This window comes from Zootoca vivipara, chromosome 16 (genome assembly GCF_963506605.1).
Source record: "Zootoca vivipara chromosome 16, rZooViv1.1, whole genome shotgun sequence".
NCBI classification, from domain to species: domain Eukaryota; kingdom Metazoa; phylum Chordata; class Lepidosauria; order Squamata; family Lacertidae; genus Zootoca; species Zootoca vivipara.
Window position 1 is genome coordinate 16151295 of NC_083291.1, and position 10397 is coordinate 16161691.

The 10397-nt window shown below is 43.2% G+C and overlaps 1 pseudogene; it reads right to left on the minus strand.

Moving 5' to 3' along the window:
• Positions 1-677: 677 nt before the first annotated feature.
• On the minus strand, positions 678-9943 carry LOC118075256 (piwi-like protein 4; annotated as a pseudogene).
• Positions 9944-10397: the final 454 nt, after the last annotated feature.

The window sequence follows — 10397 nt, forward strand, 5'->3', positions numbered from 1 at the left end:
TAGAGTATTTCTATGTATTTGTTATATACGGACAGAATATAACTTTAATTTTAAAACCAACCATTCAGCTTTATGCAAACAGCCCTCTTCTAAAGGACTTCCAAACTTGAACTCAAGCATCCACGTGCAAGAATTGAAACAAAATAAAAAAAAATCCTTCAGTAGCACCTTAAAGACCAACTAAGTTTTTATTTTGGTATGAGCTTTTGTGTGCATGCACACTTCTTCAGATACACTGAAACAGAAGCAGTCAGACCCTTCTGTATATTCAGAGGGTGGGGTGATGGGAATGGGTGATGGGCTGATAGGAGTGGTAAACCTGTTGATGACTGTTAACAGTACATAAGGGTCTGACTGCTTCTGTTTCAGTGTATCTGAAGAAGTGTGCATGCACACGAAAGCTCATACCAAAATAAAAACTTAGTTGGTCTTTAAGGTGCTACTAAATGAATTTTTTTATTTTGTTTCGACTCAGACCAACACGGCTACCTACCTGTAACAAGAATTGAAAGAATACAGATACGTGCTCAAAGGCATCTCACCGAAAACCTTAAATGTGACTAAAACACTTGTTCCAGAGCAGTAGGGAAGCGGGTTTTGTTGCTTCAGTTCTGAAAACAGACGCTTCTTTTTCAGACCAAGACAAAACCTCTTGGCAGTTGCCACCTCAACAACGTTCACAAATAGAACAGTTTGTCGGCAAGTGCCAGTCTTGGCTCTCTGTGGATGCTCTGGCCCACCAAGAAAGTCAGCTTTTTGGCATACTGGCATGGTGCTGGCACTCTGATTAGTCCAGGCCAGTTGTTGTACAGCTGGCACATGGTCTGGCTTGAATCCATCATCATCACAAACCACATTGTAGTATGTGGGATTGACAGTGCCCTGACGGGCAAGTTGGCAACTTAAGAAGAAGTCGTACCATTCAGGGCGAGTAGCCTCCGTGTCAATAACTGTCTCAATGGGAGGGTTTTGCAGGCTTCTGTTGGTCTCGATGAAGAAACGACGAAGACATTTCTTCCTGACCACAACCACCAATAGTTTGGCTCTTCTCTCCCCCCCCCTTTTATTAAGGATTTTCTTGATTTACAGAAATGCGTGCAATGTCTCTCATAACATTTTTTTTTTCCAGATCGGTTTCATTTGTTGAGACATTGGGAAGGAAGGGGAGGAAAGAGGTAGATGGGAGAAAGGTGGGTGGGGGTGGGTTCGGGTGACGGTGTTACTATTTTACTTAATATATGTGGGGGAGGGGGTTGTCAGCGTCGCTTGTGCAGGTTCTCTGTTGTTCGCTTGTGTTCCTTTGGTGGTAAGAGATGGGGTTGGCCTAGGGTATGATTGTGTATTTGTGGTTGGCTGTGGTGGTTTTTGTTTCATTTGTGAGTGGGGTGGATGGGTGTTTGGGATAAGTTAGCCATATTGATTTGTACGCTGTTGGTGGATTTTTGTCATTGTCTTGTTGGGCTGTGTATGTGATAAAAGGGAGCCATACCGGGGTGAAGCCGTCTTCTTCTATTTGTCCCCGTGTCAGTTTCAGCTTATTACTTAATTTTTCTAGTAAGGCTGTTTCCCATACTATTTGGTTCTGCAGCCACCACTGCACTATTGGGGCACTTAGTATCTGTGAGACTTCATAGTCCACCACCATCTTCAGCTGTCAATAATAATAATAATAATAATAATAATAATAATAATAATAATTTATTTATACCCCGCCCATCTGGCTGGGTTTCCCCAGCCACTCTGGCCGGCTTCCAATAGAAATATTAAAATACACTAATTTCTTAAAGATTAAAAGCTTCCCTAAACAGGGCTGCCTTCAAATGTCCTCTAAAAGTCTGCTAGTTATTTTTCTTTTTGACATCTGGTGGGAGGGCGTTCCACAGGGCGGGTGACACTACCGAGAAGGCCCTCTGCCTGGTCCCCTGTAACTTGGCTTCTCGCAGTGAGGGAACCGCCAGAAGGCCCTTGGCACTAGACCTCAGTGTCCAGGCAGAGCGATGGAGGTGGAGACGCTCCCTCAGGTATATCCAAAGCCGTCACAGTACATTATTATGCAGGCAGGCAGCTGCCAATCACATGCTTGCAATTTACTTACAGCATCTTTCATGCGGACCTGTAAACAACCTGCAATGTCTGACCCTGAATTTTGCAGTGTGCAACGAGAGTACTGCCTAGTCAGTTGGAAATTAGAGCTGCCCACAAACCCAATAACCGAGCTTCCTTTGGTCAAAGCATCTTTGTTGACATCAATGCCGACCACCATGACAGATTTCAGTGGTATCTCAACTGCCCACAGTGCCCCTCCAAGCTTGAAGTATTAAAGCCTGGCGCCTCCTTCCCAAAACTTCTGCCCGCCTTATGGAGGGGGCGCGATGCTCCAGCAGGGTCCAAGAGCCCTCCTTCCCAAAGCCAGGAGGCAGCAGGACTCCAGCATCATGTCAGAGTCCTGGTGCTTCTTCCCCAAAGCCTGGGAAGCTTCAGCCCAGCTTAGGCAATGGAGAAGAAAGCAATAGGAAGGTAAAGGGAAATGACTGATGTGCACATCACTGAACACTCTTGCAGTGAAAAGAGCAACTCAGACTGCAAAACAAATGAGCAGCAGAAAATATGAAATGCTGGGATGTAATAAATACAAATTATTATCAAACCGCTCCTTCCAGAATTTATATGAAACACAGATGCATTCAGCGTTTCCTCTGGATATTTCCACTCCAGTGTTAAGCGCTGGGCTTAATCCAACCTGCCTCCCCTTTGTACCTGTTGCAACCAAACCACAAAGTAGCAGGAAAAGCCTCTTATGCAGCTTCAAACAGCAGTCAGGGAGGACTTATCAGCTTCTGTGTAATGATAGTCTGGCAGTATCGTATTCCAAACTTCTCAATGAACCATGACACCAAAACATAAACAAGGTCGAGCAATAGGTTTAAGCTCTTTGCACAGTCATGCAGCAATGCATCCTTGCCTGAAACGGCTGATATCCATATTCTCCGGGATTGCCAACACGGTGCTCATGGGCACCAGCTTGGTGGCTCCTGTGTATTTTGTGGAGAGGTGAAAGAATATGATTTTTTAAAACAACAACAAATTTCCTTCACCCAGAAGCTGCCCAGAGTGACTAGGGCAACCCAGCCAGATGAGAAGTGTATAAATTGTTGTTGTTGTTGTTGAACAGGATGTCCCTATTTCATCAGAGAAATGTTGGAGGGTATGCCATCTTGATTTGAATCTAGTGTGCAGGAGCTTTCCCCAATTCATTTTTTTAAAAGCGATTTATTAGATTTTCCAATTAAACACATTTAAACAAACACAAACCACACATACAATCACATACACAACAACACATAATAAACATAATAAACACAAAATTTCTCTTCTTAACATCTTATCAATCCTTACAATTTTCTTTGCTCTGCCGAGCTTTGACTTCCCTCCTTCCCCCCATTCGGTTTTCTTATTCACTCCTATCTCACAGTTCCTTTATTACATCTACTTAAAGTCAATTCGTAGGATTTATTTCAGTCCTGCATGTGTCTTTAAACTTCTACAGTTCTTCTCCATATAGTCCACAAATTTACTCCAGTCCTTTTGGAACCTTGACTCTCCCTGGTTTCGGATCCTGCTAGTCAGTCTTGCTAATTCTGCATAGTCCATCATTTTCGTCTGCCACTCTTCAATCGTCGGTAACTCCTGAGTTTTCCATTTTTGGGCTAACAAAGTCCTAGCCGCAGTTGTCGCATACATAAATTATACTTGATCTCCTTTCATTATCTCTTGTCCTATAATTCCTAATAAAAAAGCTTCTGGTTTTTTGGGGAAAGTATATTTAAAAATCTTTTTCGTAATTCATTTTAACATGTGTTGGCAATGGTTACATGTAACCCCAAGCAGCAGGTTCCCTTGTTGTTTCAAACACAAGGTAACAGGGGGCAGTAGACAGGCATATGCTACCCTGCAGCCTGATTCTTAATATGCAGTTAACTTTGCATCTGCACAGGCCACAATCTCCCTGGAAGCAATGTAGGAAGTGTCTTCTTCCCTCGGGGCAGAACATTCTGCTAAGAGGAACCACTGAGTTAAAGCTATGGCTGTCAGGAGGCATGGCCACAATATTTTCCATCTGCCTCATCTGTAAGCAACTGTCCTTAAAACAAAAAAAGGAAACAAACAGATTTATAGAGCACTAATAAAAACGATTGCATTATGCATTCTCTCACTCCATCTTGAATCAGCAGTTCCAGAATGTCCTCTGGGAGGAGAGTAAATAACAGCATACTCAAAATGTTCCTTTTTCTCTCTCCCTGAGCTTGGCAAAACCAACGCATATAAACACAAATTAGAAGGGGAATAGAAAACAAATCTAATGCATGGTAGCCAGGCAAACTCTGGTGTGGAATGATAGCCTGAAGTGTGACAGCAACAGATGCACATTTAGACATCTGTGGTGAGTATCATCTGCATACTTATCACCCTATTACGTGCTTGTGCTAATGTACAAATGCAGAGAACATGATACAAACTCTACTAAACGCATAGCTGCCAGGTTTTCCCTTTTCTCATGAGGAAGCCTATTCAGCATAAGGGAATTTCCCTTAAAAAAAAGGGAGAACTTGGCAGCTATGACTAAACACATCTACTTGAAATGCATTATTTTTCTGGTTGTTTTTAGTGCAGTGTGTGCTTTTGCTGGTGAGACTGAATTAAGTATCTCATGATACATGGAGCCTGTTTACACAGAAGAAAAATGCACTCACTTTAAGCCTGTGAATCAATGTGAAGAGGGTGAATAATCTATTTCAACAACAATTAGACATGGAATCAACAGGTACCTCTCAGCATAGCTGCCAAGTTTTCCCTTTTCTCGCGAGGAAGCCTATTCAGCATAAAGGAATTTCCCTTAAAAAAAGGGAGAACTTGGCAGCTATGCCTCTCAGGAATACATTGTTCAGTGTCTCCCAAGGTATTATAATTCAGACCTGCACACCTTGTGGCATACCAAACTGACCAAACAGGTTCCTAGAGTCCTCCCGCCTCCTTCCCAAAGCATAATTAGTGCTTTCCCAGCTTTGGGAAGGAATTGGGATATAGACCCTGTCAGCAGGTGACTGTAATCTGTTGAGAAATCAGGTCCTCCCTAAACAGAGGGCACGTGTTGTGGTGGGACTCGGCAATCAGGCCTTGTTGTTGTGGGTGGGATCATTGGAGCAGCCACAACACCCTATTGGTGGTCCCTCGAACCTGGGAGCAATTGGGCTAGCCAGACGCCAGTCAAAGCAGTTCGAGGGACCACAACTTAAGCGCTGCAGTGGCCCCGAGCTTCCTCTTTCGGGCTTCAGTGCATCGGAACACCCGCCCACCTCTCCCTAATTTAGGGCTTGCGCTTGACCTTGGTCATGTGTCACCTGCCGTTGAGACAGGGGCACGGCAGGAATTTTCCCCACTTGGCTGATTGGCTGGTGCCATTTGGGTTTCGCCTGCCCCTTGGCAAATCGTCACAACGTATAAGGTTGCGGATAGGCTCTGGTTCTTGTTGATAGGGGTGGCAGGATGCCTAGCCATCCCTATGCATTGGGTATTCCTTTAAGAAGGAATCCAAGGACTCATGGTTGGTCTTCCCCATGTGGGGTTGTGCCCTGAGCCTGAGTTCAGGGCTCATCTGGGTGGAGGCGTGGCAGACACCTGTCCCAGGTGTTCACCCAAGGCTGACTTATGGTTGGTGCCCAGAGTCAGCGCTGCCTGCAAGGGTGCAGGGAGCTAGTCGAACCAGAGCCTATGCAACCACTCACTTGATTTGTAATCAAGAAGGTTGTGGCCTAAATTCTGCCAAAAACCAAACCAAAAATATGAGTCCTGTCTGAATTTATTTCTAGGCCTGGTTAAAGGGTCTCCACACACAACTACCCGGACAAGAGCTTTCCCCACAGTACTCAGAAGGGAAATTCCATGGTAGTTGTTACAGTCAGATCTTTAGATATCTAAAGAGCATTATCATTTTCCACGCTTCCTTCACTTTTGCAGGCCAAATATGCTCAACACTTTAAACTGTCCCTGGTTGCAGATGGCTGAAACTGTCAGTTTGGCTTTCCCCCAGTTTCTTATTTTTCCAAACTTAAGTTCAGTCTTCCACATTTCCACATGAATTAGAACTTGAGATTTCTTTTTTTTAACCCCTCATTAAAAACCATCAGCATCTTAATGCAAATTTCTCCTGATATACACATTTGTATGCCATTTTGTATAATATAGACTCCCCCCCCCAAAAAAAAGCCGTTTTATTGAAAATAATGCACCTTGTATGTTATTTTTTTATTAGTATGGACATTCTTAATTGATATTTTACTCCAGAATATGCATTTTTGTACGCATCCCTTGACTTTAGAACTCTACTGCAAAATTCAGAAAAGGATGAATTTCAATGGATGGCTGTGTTCCAGTTCTTGCGCTGTTTTAAAAAGTTCGAATTAGTTCAGTTCAGCTTTAGATGTGAACTGAATTGAATTTCTCCTCTCTCCATATTCCTTATCAATGTAAACCGTAATGGACAGTGTTGCCTTTGAATTCTCTGGAAATAAAAGACATAGACACCATAAGATGCCACAATTATGATCCTGGAAAACACCTACATAACTGTGACCTCGACAAACAACTACTACTTATTTATAATCCAAGACACAACAAGCCTGCAGTTAAATACCATCCTTCCCATTGTTAAGATGCTCAGAGCACTATTAAATTGAGATGCTAGAGGCTTGCATTAGTGTTTAGATTAGGGGAAAAAAATAATAAGCGTCAGGATAATTACTGCCTATAATAATAGAAGTGGAACCTGAATCTTAATCGCTATGGCATGACTTCACTGACAAAGCATCCACACAAGCCCACAATCAGCAAAATAAAGACATTAATTAGTTATTGGCCCACTACAGTTAATCTTGTGGTTCTTTTGAAAAATGATTGGATTTTAAAATTCCAGGAGTGTCTTGGCTGATGCAAGTCAGCATTGCTTCAGTGAGAGCCTTTTGTTTTATATTTACCAAAGATCTTGGCTCTGTTTAATTAAGAAGAACAAAGAAGTGAGAAGAGAATCATACTGGGATTCAAGATGCCATCTGTTTGTAAAATAGCTGAGAGTGGAGTTGCTTTCCCAGTTAAGAACTGCATTTGTGAACTGGCAAATAAATATATATATAGTTCTACTCATTCAATGCATTCTTTTTAAAGCTGGTTTATGCACACTGTAAATTAATTCATGTGGTTTTAAACTGATCAGAAGGATGGCATCCACTGTTAACCACTATTACGGAGTCTACAGTAAAGTGAAACAAATATTACTGTGGTGGCTAAGTTTTACAACTGGGATATTTGTCATTGGAAGGAAATGCTAAAAAATGAAAATCTGATAGATTTTAGCACCAAGGATGGTTGTCTGGAGGTATGCCAATCAGACTAGGAAGCAAATAAGTAGTGAGGGGGAATAGACTGTCAGAAGGCCAAAAATACCTGTTAAAACAGATAATCTGAATTATTAATCAATCACCTTCTACACAATCATCTCAAAGCAATGTATAATAAAATATGATAAACGTTAGATATGTTCTAAACCAAATTAATACAAATACATAATAAACATTCATGGAAATACAGCTGGGAAAGCCTATCAGAACAAAACTGCCTTCAATTGTTTTTGGAAACCTGTAGTGGCAGGAATGCTGTTCCACAGAACCGGGGCAACCATAGAATCATAGAATCGTAGAGTTGGAAGAGACCACAAGGGCCATCCAGTCCAACCCCCTGCCGAGCAGGAAACACCATCAAAGCATTCTTGACATATGCCTGTCAAGCCTCTGCTTAAAGACCTCCAAAGAAGGAGACTCCACCACACTCCTTGATAGCAAATTCCACTGCCAAACAGCTCTTACTGTCAGGAAGTTCTTTCTAATGTTTAGGTAGAATCTTCTTTCTTGTAGTTTGAATCCATTGCTCCGTGTCCGCTTCTCTGGAGCAGCAGAAAACAACCTTTCTCCCTCCTCTATATGACATCCTTTTATATATTTGAACATGGCTATCATATCCATAGCTGCCAAGTTTTCCCTTTTCTCACGAGGAAGCCTATTCAGCATAAGGGAAAATCCCTTAAAAAAGGGATAACTTGGCAGCTATGATCATATCACCCCTTAACCTTCTCTTCTCCAGGCTGAACATACCCAGCTCCTTAAGCCGTTCCTCATAAGGCATTGTTTCCAGGCCTTTGACCATTTTGGTTGCCCTCTTCTGGACATGTTCCAGCTTGTCAGTATCCTTCTTGAACTGTGGTGCCCAGAACTGGACACAGTACTCCAGGTGAGGTCTGACCAGAGCAGAATACAGTGGTACTATTACTTCCCTTGATTTAGATGCTATACTCCTATTGATGCAGCCCAGAATTGCATTGGCTTTTTAAGCTGCTTTTTTACCACATGAAAAGCCCTGCTCCAAGTGACTTCAGAGTGGGTTTCTCAGATCAGCTGTGGCCATAAATCCCTCATTGTGCATCAGCGCCAAACTAAACTGGATAGCTGAAGTTTGTGTGGTCTTAGGCCTAAGCAACGCATTCGGAACAATCGGAAACTTTATTGGACTAAGGGAGCAATCCTAAGTATGGGGAGCCAGTTTAAGTTAAGGAACCATAAGGTATGGTTGGATACCCATAGCTGCCAAGTTATCCCTTTTTTACAGGGATTTTCCCTTATGCTGAATAGGCTTCCTCGCGAGAAAAGCGAAAACTTGGCAGCTATGTGGATACCCTAAGCCAGCAGAGAGAAAACAATAGAGTTTGGAACCACCCTAAGTTCCACAAGACTGCCAGGTCAATGTGATCAAGCTGAACCGAGTTAGGATCCAGCATAAGCCCCCCACCCCACACACCAGTCCTGCCCCCCACAACATATTGAGCAACTCCAACAATCTCTGTACTATCACACAAGTGAATGATAACAAAAGCAGCTGTTGCAGGCAGAGCGATCAGGTGTTTCAGCCCAATTTACAGCATCTCAGAACACGACTGGAAGTATTTAAAGAGGCACATTAAAGTGTTGGTACAGACACAGAAGTATCATTAAAATTTCTCGAATGCCACAGGATCAAAGGCCTTGGATGACTGCAAGTGATTTATTAGGCAGCAGCGGTATTTTAATCAATGTACTCCATTGGGAAGCTAGAGAAACTGCAATCCTATCATGGGAGGAGAGAAGAGTTTCCTAACTTATCTGCACACTTTGCTGGGGGGCCTATCAGTGTCAAAATCTCTACCTCTTCTGCTCTGTTTGCTTCTCCTCTTCTTTTAAAAAGAGCTGGTCCTTCTGGTCTGGAGAAAGAAGCCACACCCACCCACCTATATTTAACAGATACTGTAGTCGTCCGACGTCCACAGAACTGAGGCAATGGAAACTTCGCCATTGCAAAGGCCCTGGGTTGCATCTGGCTGGTCATTCAACCATGGCAGCTTCATTCCCAATTGCAGTCGGATGGATCAGCACTTTACGTAATGATGAGTGCAGGAGGAAAATAAGGTCTTCAAGTAGTTTGTTCCATAGAAAGGTGGCACGGGATACTCTTGCCATTCAAAGTGCTGCTTTGAAATAGGCGCTGGAAGTGAGCCATTTGCCTTTTATCTCTTTTCCTCTGTCTGTAAGTACTCAAAGGTCCCTTTCTGGTAAGTAGTTAGGGTGGCCCCCCCAAAAAAGAGAGGAAACACACCATCAAAGCAGAGACCAAAAGTGGACACTGATCCACATGAAACGTATAGCTGCAAATTTAGAAAGAATGACTCTAATTGAAATAGGAATGCTCTACATATCATCACAGTGGGGAGGACTGCTGTGGTGGCTGCATTTACCTGTTCACTACTGGGAACAGGTGTGCAGCCAATGCACAGTTTAACTCTATCCTCCCACTCATCAGCTGTCATCATGAGTGATATGACTTGATGGACAGGTGGGTGTAGTTTAAGGAAAATGACCTGGCGGGTAAAATTGTACCCCCTGGCATGCCAAGATTGGCCCACCAGCCAGAAGTTTCCTGCTAAGTTATGCTTAGGGTAGACACTCTGAAATTAAAGGTTCTAAGTTAGTTAAATCCACTGATTTCAGTAGGTCAGTGCTGAGCAGAGCCAACAATGGATACAACCATGTTGTTGTTGGCGTCCGTCTGTTTCACGAGACAATGGAGTGCACCCCTGGGGTGAAGTCTAACTGCTGCATTAGCAGCACTAAAGTGACCTCTCTGGGCTACAAACCTGGGAAGCATGTATGGAGGTCCTAGGCTCACCAGGTGACAAGGCACCTCTCTTGGCCTTGCTGATGTGGTCCAAAGGAAAGCAGAGCAATATGTTTGGCACCAGCTTGACGCCACTCTGGATTTGT